Source organism: Pygoscelis adeliae, unplaced genomic scaffold (assembly GCF_000699105.1).
Source record: "Pygoscelis adeliae isolate BGI_AS28 unplaced genomic scaffold, ASM69910v1 Scaffold160, whole genome shotgun sequence".
Classification (NCBI taxonomy): Eukaryota; Metazoa; Chordata; class Aves; order Sphenisciformes; family Spheniscidae; genus Pygoscelis; species Pygoscelis adeliae.
In genome coordinates, this window is record NW_008824035.1 from 9,287,025 (window position 1) to 9,297,053 (window position 10,029).

Sequence of the window (10,029 nt, forward strand, 5' to 3'; positions counted from 1 at the left end):
AGCCTTGCCTTCAATAAAGGCAGGAGGGATGGCAGTGCTGTTGTGGAGGGACCTGCTCTGGCAGCACACCTTTGAGTGCTGTGAAGCACGAGGCAGGCTGAGCTGGCATGTACTTTCCCCTCTGCCAGAGCGGGCGAGGGGAAGGAGCATGCAAGGAGGAAATGCAGCTGTTCCAGAGCACTTCTGCCCTCTGTGCAGGGGGAGCACATGAGGGGAGGACAGATGCAGAAAGGGAGATTCAGGAAAAGAGTAGGAGGGAGAATCGGGTGGGACAGAGGAAAGCTACAAATGGAGAGGAAAAGGTTTTTATATGTGCACAAATGTCATTTAAAAATCTGTTTAGCTAGGGCAAGAACAAATATCCTCAAAATACGAGATTGTATCTCTTGAGTCCCTGTTATTGTTCCTCCAGAAAGTGCTGCTTTTCATTCCTCAAGTATTTTGTGTGTCTTTCTGCCTCACTCTTCAGCATCCTCTGACCTCAAGCTGAGCAGGACACTGCCCTTAGCATCTGCCTGTCAAATGTGTAGTTCTCCATGTTGTACACTAAATGATTGTTTCCATAGTTGGTTACAGCAAGTTTCCGAGGAATGTAAAGCGAGAGGGATGCCAGTTCCTGTGGTTGGCCTGTGGAGTGCGAGCTCTTTGGGGCAGGGGCTGTGCCCTGGAGGCTGTGGTTACTCTACATTGCCCTTGGCAGCTCAGGGATTTCTGCCTCCACTCCTGTCCCTCCCACCCCTCTCTTATCTCTTGTTGCTGCTCACCTGTTCTTACCCCTGTGCTGCAGCTCGTTCAGCCTCTCCCAGTTATCTGTGGGGTTGTGCTGTCAAATGAGTTGCTGAAAGGTTCAGCAATCTGGGTGAAAAATCTCTGGAAAAGGAGAGAGAGGAGGAGGAGGAGGAGCAGCTATTCCCTCTGTCTGTACAAAAGTCCCCTATCAGCCCTGTGCTGCCTCTCCCCTGCCTCTTGGTTTGAGATCACTCACCCCAGCAAATGGGAATTAAAACAGTTGAAGCTCTCTAGCTGTGTCCTAACTTCTGCTGCTACTTTAGTATTTCTACTGAAATTATAATTTTAACTTTCTACAGCATTACATTACTCTCTGAATGGCATCAGGTAGCAAGGTGCTGTCTTTGGGAGCGGCATTGCTACAAGACTGTTAGACCTTTCTCTTTTTTTGAGAGAGAGAAACCCAGAGTTATCACAAAATTGCATCAGAGGTTCAGTGCTTTTACTCATGCAGTAGAGTCAGAATTGAAAGTGTGCATCTAGAAAAAGGTATTAGCTATAGAAGGAGCAATTTCCCACCTGTGACAACAGGTATGACCTTTACATCTGATGACCTCCAGACCCTCTTCAGTGGAGAGGCCACTGAGGAGCACAAGCAATGCTAATCCCTTTGTGAAGGGAACACGCTGCAGTATTGCTCTCCATTACCTACAGTGTGTAAAGTTCTAACAGCTATTAGTTTTCTGCCTTGCTTGTATAAACACCAAGCTTTTTTGGAGGGAGAAAAGAGTGCATGTTGGTGTTGTCTGACAAATGTGACACAAGGACAGGAATTCATAGGTTTCCTTTGGAGGCACATATATTGTTCTTGGTGTATATATACAATTTAGTAAAATGTCTTTATGCAGCTGCCTTTAGAAGTGTTCTGTGCTTTTAACTACATTGAATCTCCATCTGAATAATGGACTTATGTATAGAGACCATGAGAAATAGTGATGCAATGGAGAGGGGAGGATTTCTTTGAAGTTTATGCTTTTGCCAAGGTAAACATATCTTAATTGTGACTTCTTCATAACAACGAAGTGTTAAAATTCAAGTCTAATTAAATGCTTTTGTGTTCTTTCTACTGACTTCTCTTATTCTTGGCTCTTATGTGGACACTTTCTCCTTTTCTTCCTGTGGTGCACTAACACTTGGTCTGTTGGATCTGTTATAAAAAGGGACTGTCAAGTATCTTGGTCCAAAATCCATGGTGCTAGCTGTATTTGAGTAGGGGTGGGAGGAGCATTCTTTATATGGGGAGATGGTTAAGTTTTGGGTTGGTAGAAAAGATCTTGGTAGTACCAGCATACTGGAAGTGGCCACAAATCTTCAAGGCAGCTGTCTGTCCCATGTGCTGTTGGGTGTGCAGTTAACACCTGCTTGTTGTTTAGCTCCTTGCTTCAGAGATGTATGTGAAAATCTGTCTGTTATTGAATAATAACTGTTAGTTGGCAAATAGCCCAGAAAAGGGATTATTAAAAACTAAATTTAGTAAAGATGTCTAGAATCGTGCTTTAGTGGAAGGTTTCATTTAAAATATTTCGGATGCTTGTGGTGACCAGTATGATAGCAGTGTAATGCTCTCATGTAGCACCAGCTACATGTATGTGTATGTCTAGATAGCTGAAGAGGAGGAAGGGGAAGGAAATCAATGAACTGTTTACTATGTTAGTACTCTGTTGTGATTCTCTGCAAGCACTATGCCACTGCTGCTGAGTTGTAAGTGAAATCTGAATTGTGGAAAAAATTATTTTTTTCAGCGGAAATAACCCTGAACATCAGGGCTCTGAAAGATACTGCAGCCACTCTTCAGCCTTGCAGGCACACAGGTCTGAAAGAGCAGCTGTCCTTGGGCCGCATCCAACTCGCTTCACAAAGATCAGTGAAGAGTGTCTCTAAGGCTGGAGACACAAGTGGCGAGGGAGCAGTTTCATCTGAATCTGAGAGATCAAAGGAGTTCAGAATAGAAAGTTTTTCCTTATTCCTGGAAGGAGATAAACGGGAAGCACGAGGAGTAGTTAGAGAGTCTGTTTTGTAACACTTAACCCTGCTGTAATGTCGTTAGTGTTCGTCTACATTTGGTTCCAATTACACATAAGTACACTTTGGAGTTAAAATGTATAATTTTGTAACTCCTTAAACTACTGATGTTGCAGAAGCAAAAGTTCCTAAGATTTAAGCTGTGGCACCCCTCGTCTTTAATCTCTTCAGTGTGTGTTTGTGTGTAGCTCTTGCCGTTTCCTTCCTGGGACTAAGTCCATGTGAAGGGCCCTCCTGTCCTCCAGTGCATGTTTTCATGAGAGCGCTCTCCTTGTTTGAGCTAAACTTGAGTACATATCTCCAAAACTACAGGATATTCTTTAATGGGAAGTAATACGGAGGTTAAAATAAATGCTTTTCGCAGCTTCAGCGAGCCCAAAATAGCTTGTGCATGTTTCTCTTGTGATAACTTCAGGAAGTGGGGTGATTCCTTCTTCCTCCCTCTCTTTAATATTTTTGGTGAATGCTGTGCTTAAGTGCTGAAATCCTCTTGCCGTGAAGAGCAGGCAGCATGGAGCAGGCTTCTCTCTGAATTTTCCTGGACCCTGACTTATCAGGACCAGAAGTGAGCCCTAAGAAGAAATTGCATTCCTTAGCTTGTTGCACTGCTTCCTACGAAAATTGCCAGTAAGGTCCTTGGTGGTGAGGGTGGCTGACCACTGAAACTGGTTGTCCAGAGACATTCTGGAGTCTCTGTCCTTGGAGATGGTCTAAAAACTGGACTGGATGAGGCCCAAGCAATCTGCTTTAAGACAGGTTAGCCCTGCTCTGAACTAGATGAAATCCAGTGGTTCCTTCCAGCTGGCTATATGCTGTTTCTGCTTTACTGGGTAAGCGTGGCTGCTTTTGTCTGTCCCCAGAACATCTGGGAATAAAAGTGGTCTCAAGACATCCAAAAACGACCTTGAGAATTCTGAATAAAGACTTCAAAAATTGGAATGCATAGAGAAGCATGGTGTGGGGAAGTGTCTTTGCCCGAAGTTTCATAGCAGCAGGTCAGTAATAGTGCTGGGAGAGGAACATAAGTCTCCTGACTGGCAGACTAGTGCTTTAGTAGCTAAAGGATGTTGTCTTTAAACATAAAACTATCTCCTTTCCCCACTCAGCTACTTTCAGATCACTTGGCAACAGAGACTACTTTTACTCTGTGAAAGATTTTTTTTTTGCTTTATCTGTCATATTCATAGGGGTTTTAGTACTAAAGAACAGTTTATTGCATTGACTTTTTTCAGGAAACACTGAGAACATCAGATCTGGAAAAGAATTTGGTGAAATAAAGACAAGAGCTGCAAAGGAAATTTTTAGAAAGTGATGTTATTCCCAGTTTGCTGCATAACAATTAATCTCTTATTTTTAAGAGAGGAAAAGAGCAGAGGAAGCTGTACACTGAATCCAAGTTTGAATCTCTCTTTGTTTAAAAAAAAATCACTTGAAGAAAACTTTTTAAAATCTGGAAGCTGAGAAAGAACACAGATCAGCATTTTAAAGAGTACTATGGAAGAAGTTAAGCTGTGAGTTAACTGCATCTGTGTTTCAAATCCAAATGCTACGAACAAGGCACCATTCAGATCTTCAGTTATAAGTTATGCTGAATTTGTTATGCTGTGTTTGTTTGAATTCTGTTGAGAGCAGAAAAAGAAAATCATGGGAAATTAAAAAATCATTACTCTTGTTTTGGTAACTTGTTTTTGATGTGATGAAGCAGGATTCTCCTTTCCTTTTTTTTTTGCCTTGCACTTATGCAGGTTGTCTGCTAATTATTAGCAGCTGTGAAACTATGGAGTTACATAAGCATAACTAAAAGTCAGTGAAGCCTTGCATCATTCAGCAGATCTGTCCATTGCTTATTCACCACAATAACAGATTGGTTTTGTAACTCACTTGACACGGGTATCTAAATACTAAGAGGGCATCAGCAGGCATGGAAAGTTGGGAAATCCTTTAAGTCATAGAAATCAGATAGGATAATGTGTTATTTTATTGTCACCACAACCTGTTGTCCAATTATACACGTGCATTGCTGTTCTGTGAAGAGCTGTGTGTCAGAGTAAAGCCCTGTAACAGCTGAGCCTGCCAGCTACATAAAGCTGAATTGTCTGGGTAGCTTTGCTTGGGAGATAGCTATGGGTGCTATGCCTGGCTGCAGTGGAAGCAAGACAAGTGTGAGTGCTTGTAAATGTATCCCAAATTAGCCATGCTCAGTGATATGGCTGAATACAACAAACTGTTCTAAACATTAGAAAAGAAGTCTTTACAATGGGACACGTGTAGAGCTGAGAGCTTGGGATTTCTTGGCAAGGGAAATACCTGCGGGGTGCACATGAGAGCATGCTGGCGTGGACAGCCCAAGGCTGGCAGGTCCAGACTCTGCCTCCAGGTTTGTAACACTGGCTCAGCACACCACAGGATTTGGTTAGCAGCATGAGTTTCTTCCCACTGAACCTTGAGGGTATATAAAACTCAATCTCCTGTAGTTCTGAGTATTAAATCATAGACTATGTAATAAACTTTCTGATCAGACTCTGGTTTTAGTTTTAGATTATCTTTTTGTCTTGTCTTCTCTTTTGCTGGTTTAAAGATTTCCATAGGCAAGAGAGACTGTGAAAGGGTGAGTGCAGTGTTATCAAATGTGCAAAATATGATCCTTAAAATACTTGGAAATTAAGAAGGTAAAATTAATTCCAGCAGATGCAGTGTCCCTCCAGACCAGTCTGCACCCAGTGGCTCAGAGCTGTACCCTGGCCCCTTTTTCAAGAAGTGGAAGAGGAGGTTGCCTGAGCTTCCATTTTTTTCCTCAACTCATTTCTTTTTCTTTCCTCTCTTCCTTTTTTTAAAGCAGTGATGTGAACAGTTAAGTTTGAGAGCTGCTGCCCTAGATCAGTGGTGTCTCTGCTATTTCTGCTGGGAACAACAGACAGTGCCTCATTAGCTCACCCCACTGGCAGGCTCTGAAAATGGTGGGACCTTATAGCCATCCTCAAATTACGCTGGTCCCCAAGGAAAGATGTAGGTGCTTGGAGGCAGCTTGCAAACTCCAGCTGCTGAGGTAGCACTCCAGAGCCGTAAGAGGGTGGCATGAATCAGGAACCTTCCTTTTATGAGTAGCCTAAACAGGATAGTAACTGGTTTTGTAACTAGCATCAGCTAGGTAGCTTTTCAATAGGAAGACATGGATGAAAAATATTTGGGGGAGGGCGGGAAGGGAAGGATTGCTTATTCTCCCCCTCACCTCCTACCTGAGGAAATGTTCCTCAGCTAGTAATTCAAGGATACTACTTTGACGCTCTTTTGGGTCAATTTGGATTGCAGTTTGGCAAACATGGACAGCATCAGCCATGCAGTACTAAGCTCTACAGTCCTCTCCAATTTACCCCAACTCATCAGTCCTCCCATGGCCATCGCATCAGTCACTGCTCTCCTCATGTCCTGATTTACCCAACATTGACTGACCCACTTTGCCTAACGTATTTCCAGAATTTTTTTTCTGGCATGGAATTGCAAAATATAGATTTTTTCACTCTTGCTTTCACATCTGAAGCTACTGAAAACAATTTTTAAAGGAAGCATTAAATGTAAACCATAAAGGGTGCTGTGTGTTGCATATGTTGTAAGTAAAGAAACCACATGCTCATGCACATAAGTGAGTTTGCATGACTCAATGTATTGATCTCTTTATATGTATCTCTATTTGGTGAGATGCTCCTTCTTGTTTTTCATATGGTCGTGCATCTTGCCTTTGATTTTAAGATGTCTGAGATAGGAAATGCATTTAACCACTGCCCAGTAGAATACATTTTCTATTCCAATGGGATGAAATGAAAAATCAAATTATAGCAGTGTGGTGGTAAGGAAGGTATGCAAGTATGACTGTTTCAGTTTTAGAGAGAATGCTATTCATCTGAGGCCACAGAGGCAACACTTACCGGTATATCATCATTCCTGTCTGCAGGTTGCGTTTTCAAACCACTCCAGATTAATACTACTTTGAAACTGAGAGAAAGATATTCCTTAAATGTACAACTTTTCCAATCAGTAGTTCTGGTGGCAAGATGGAACCTGAAATTCTCAAATGGCAGCAGACAACCCCAAAACTTTGTTTTAATACTAGGCAGCAACAAACCACAAGGAAGTAATTCTCCCTTGGACCTTCCTACTGTATTTTCAAATACAAGTTCTGCATTTGATCTGAATAGGTGGCTTAGGAAGGGACAGGAAACTTGTTTCATGGCACGACTTACTTTAAACAGATTATTCTTAATTGAATTGACTAGTATCCCTTGGGTGTAAATGAACAACTCATGTTCTTGTCTTGTTTAGTTTTAATATATGTTTAGTTCTAATATGACGGTTGGACTCGATGATCTTAGAGGTCTTTTCCAACCTTAATGATTCTATGATTCTAATGTCAAATAAGATGATGCTTTTCAAAGTGAAGCCTCTTACTCTGAAGAGTTGCTGCACGCTTATACTTACTTGTCCCCTTAAGACCAGAGCAATATTTATTTCCTCATTTATTGGTTATCCTCTTCCTAGTAGCTCTCTGCAGGATCAGTGTCTTCAAGTTTTATTATAAGCTCTTTCTTTTTTCATTTGTGCGTCCTTAAAAAAAGTGTGCATGCTGACTGGAGTCAAGAGGAAGACAAATTAACTTGAGCTGCTATAGGGAACTAGAAAATGAAGTGTTCCATAACTGACAAACAGCTTGAGATGACTGGACAAGTTCCCTCTTTATTCATCTAAAATGTGCCAGTTGTTTAGCAGAACTTCCCTGATAATGTGAGTGAATTGCAGGGTAAAACCCCGTTTGATGTCATCATGTGCAGTACTTAAATGAGAACACTGAGGGATTTTGTGCTTCCAAGGGAAAGAACTGTCATTGTTGTCTTCTGGTTTGTGTTACTTTAAAAGTTCCCCAAGAAAGTTTCCTCTTAGGAGGAGTAATGGAGTTTATAGTTGTTTACAGTAAGAGTGGTATATGACTGCTCTTTTTTTGCTTAGACTGAAAGCTTTTATTCTTCTCACAAATGTTTATTCACCATCCGCTCACTAATCAGTGAGACTGATGAGGCATTAAAGAAACCATGGTAATGATACCACATGGTATATAATACCCCAGCATTTACAGCTTCCAAGGCCTTTGCTCCAGGCCATCTGCTGTTGAGGTATAGACAGAAGCAAATGAAAATAGAATGGAAAAACCCTGCAAGAAGGGAAAGTAAAACAAAACAAACAAACAAACAAAAAAACCAGTGTATTTTCACCTTCTTCCCTTTATATAGAGATAAGGAAGTGTCCCACTGCCATTTCTTAGCTAGGCATGACTTTATGCCCTAGGAACTGAGAACAGATACACAAACACGCACACAAAAAAAAAATCACTCTGGACTAGCAAAAGGGCTGGTAGGTGCAACCCTGGGTCCAGTCCTGCCCTTGATGTGAGGTTGCTGTGGGGCATCAGCACTGAGAAGAGACCAGTGGAGCAGGATTGCTCCAGGCAAGGTCAGGACAGCGTCTCCCAGGCCTTTCCTCTGGGCTGTTTTCCATTAGGCTTCTGGAGGTGCTCCCTCTATTCTCTGGTGGACACTGCTGGTTATTTTTGGAAATCACCACCCTGAAGGTAGGATCACTCTTTCTTCTGCTCTAAAGCTCCAGTGCCCTTGACATCTTTCTTCTAAAGTTTTGGAGGGTAACTGTGATGTGACTGTACCGGGGAGGAAAAAACCCAGAGTATCTGCAGGCATGTTTGATGCAATAAACCTCAGTTGTCTTCAGTGAAATTGTCACAAATTGCAGTCTCACTTCTCTGCATTTAACTAGGGCATGTTCAGGTCCTGGTTTCATCATTTCTCAACAGAGCACGTGACCCCTGGTTTCACTGTCATTTTCTGTAACGTGCATCAGTGCAGGATCTCGGACCCTGTCACTAAGGAATCCTGTCTGGTATAAGGGCAAGTGTAAAATAAGGGATTTTTTAAATAGTTCTTAAGAATATAATTATGGAAGTAGCCTCATGGACAATCAAAGGTCTTCAAAACTGGAATTCCTAAGAGTGACGCGAGGTGCTGGCTTTGGCATTAGAAGTTGAGAGAACAGTCCTTGTCCCATTTAGCAGCAAAAAGCCCAAAGTTAAATATGTCACAAAGTTTACTTAAATCCAAACTATTAACATCATGAAACCTCAAGTAGGTATAAACAGCCTGTATCACAGCTGGTGTAGCTGAGCCCCCACTGGCAGTACGTAGTGACAGGGAAGCGGGTGAAGAAACACCTTTAGACTCCCACAGCGTGTGGGGATGCTTGGAGGCATTGCCAATGAGAGCCAGGGAGTATTGGCTCGCAATTCATCCTCCATGAGGGACCATGCCGGGATGTGCTGGCTCTGCTGGGATGTGGCCCACAGACCAACTGGAAGCATTGGGCTTTACTGAAATGCCCGTGACTAATCTTCTCACCTCACCCAAGGGGCCCGTGCTGTAGTCTCCCCCTTACGCTGGGGCAGCCATAATTTTTCAGGGTGAGCAGGAGGGTTTTAGGAGGCCCCTGCTGCCTTCCTCTGTGCTGTTCTCTTAGGTCACTGCCACGGCGCAGCCTCGCAGGGGAGCCAGCCAGCTTTGCTGAATAGTCTAGAAATTGGACTGTAAGGCATTTCTGCTCTGTTAGCAGCAACTTTTCAGACAGCCGTGCTTCAAAATACACAGAGCTGAGGTTTTCTATTGTGCATAGGTAACACCCTCAGAGCCATAAGCCATATACTTAGCTATAAATTTCATTATTCTGTTCTCTACTGATTACCTGGCCTTTTGCTATTGGGAGAGGAAAGAAGAAATAAAACGCACGCAGAGTGGGATACAGACAGATGATTACAAGTTCAGTTATATTCTTCTGTGGAACTTCTAATGAGGGAGACCTGACGCCAAGCTGCTTTGAGCCAGAATATCATACTACTGCCTCCACTCTCAATCTCAGCCTGCACATTTTGGGGCTTATCCTGGTTGCCTGTTCCCAAATGTGTTATGAGAACTTGCATAGCCAAGGCATCAGAAGCACAGCTCCTTTTATTTTTCTAGCTGTGGGGACAACGGGGTGTCCCCATACCTTTTGGGGGTAGAAGTGTTGCTTTATGTCCTGTGAGTGCAGTCTCCTGACAACTGACTCAGTTTCAGCTGATGATGAAACCAGGTTTTGATGATTGGCAATATAGGGCATCTTATTTCTAGA